This window comes from Oratosquilla oratoria, chromosome 36 (genome assembly GCF_046742065.1).
Source record: "Oratosquilla oratoria isolate Oo_2021 chromosome 36, ASM4674206v1, whole genome shotgun sequence".
Lineage (NCBI taxonomy): Eukaryota > Metazoa > Arthropoda > Malacostraca > Stomatopoda > Squillidae > Oratosquilla > Oratosquilla oratoria.
This window is the reverse complement of record NC_134812.1, coordinates 542,240-543,500: the sequence shown is the minus strand read 5'-3', so window position 1 is coordinate 543,500 and position 1,261 is coordinate 542,240.

Here is a 1,261-nt window from a genome sequence, read left to right as displayed (position 1 = left end):
AGTTTCGCCTATGCCTAAGTTAATTATCTATAGAGAAGTGTACGGCATCAACAACAGCAGCAATAGAAGAAGCTGAGTCATACAGGAAAGGGCATCAGAGGGCCGTTGGATACAATTACTAAGTCCGAGGGGCAGTCATGGACGAATGGGGGATTTCTCTCCCCAAGAGGGGTTAGTTAAACGCTCTCCCTCCCTCCTTCCTTCATTCATCCCTTCCTTCCTTCCTTCCTTCCTTCCTTCCTTCCTTCCTTCCTTCCTTCCTTCCTTCCTTCCTTTCTTCCTTCCTTCCTTCCTTCCTTCCTTCCTTCCTTCCTTCCTTCCTTCCTTTCTTCCTTCCTTCCTTCCTTCCTTCCTTCCTTCCTTCCTTCCTTCCTTCCTTCCTTCCTTCCTTCCTTCCTTCCTTCCTTCCTTCCTTCCTTCCTTCCTTCCTTCCTTCCTTTCTTCCTTTCTTCCTTCCTTCCTTCTTCTTGTCTCTAACTGTCCACGTGCCCGCACTATAGGATTGAGGATCTCGAGCCAATGTATGTTAATGTGTTCTTATGTGTCCTAGATTGTGCGCATCGAGAAAGGTCCCTAAGCATAACCACGTTAGATTGTTTACGTTAATTGTTTGTGCGCGCGCACGTGTGTGTGTGTGTGTGTGTGTGTGTGTGTGTGTGTGTGTGTGTGTGTGTGTGTGTGTGTGTGTGTGTGTGTGTGTGTGTGTGTGTGTGTGTGTGTGTGTGTGTGTGTGTGTGTGTGTGTGTGTGTGTGTGTGTGTGTGTGTGTGTGTGTGTGTGTGTGTGTCCGTGCATGCGTGTCCGCATATACTTGTGTGCGTGCACGTGAATTCGTGTTCGCACATTTCACATAAGCAGCCAGTAAATGCTTTATCCATTATTATTATATCGATAAATTATACTTGAATTCTCTTTTTACAGGCATCGCTGGCGCACCCCAAACAATAAAAGAGAGATTAAGCTCAAGGATGTATGTAGGGACCTACTAACAGTTGTCCACGTAACTCTAAACTCGAACATTAATCATCGTAATAAACGCTAAATACTCACTTATTACTGAGATTTGTGTCAACGACTTTGTACATTAAGAATGGGAATGAAAGGAATTAAAACTAATAATTCTGCAACGAACGAATGAGGGAAGGAAAGCGGTGACACAGTACAAACAAGAGCCAAACAACATTTCACTCTTCTGACACCGAATCTTTCTGCTGGACAACAAAGCCCATTACAAATCTTTTTTTTAACGCGAATTGCATTAC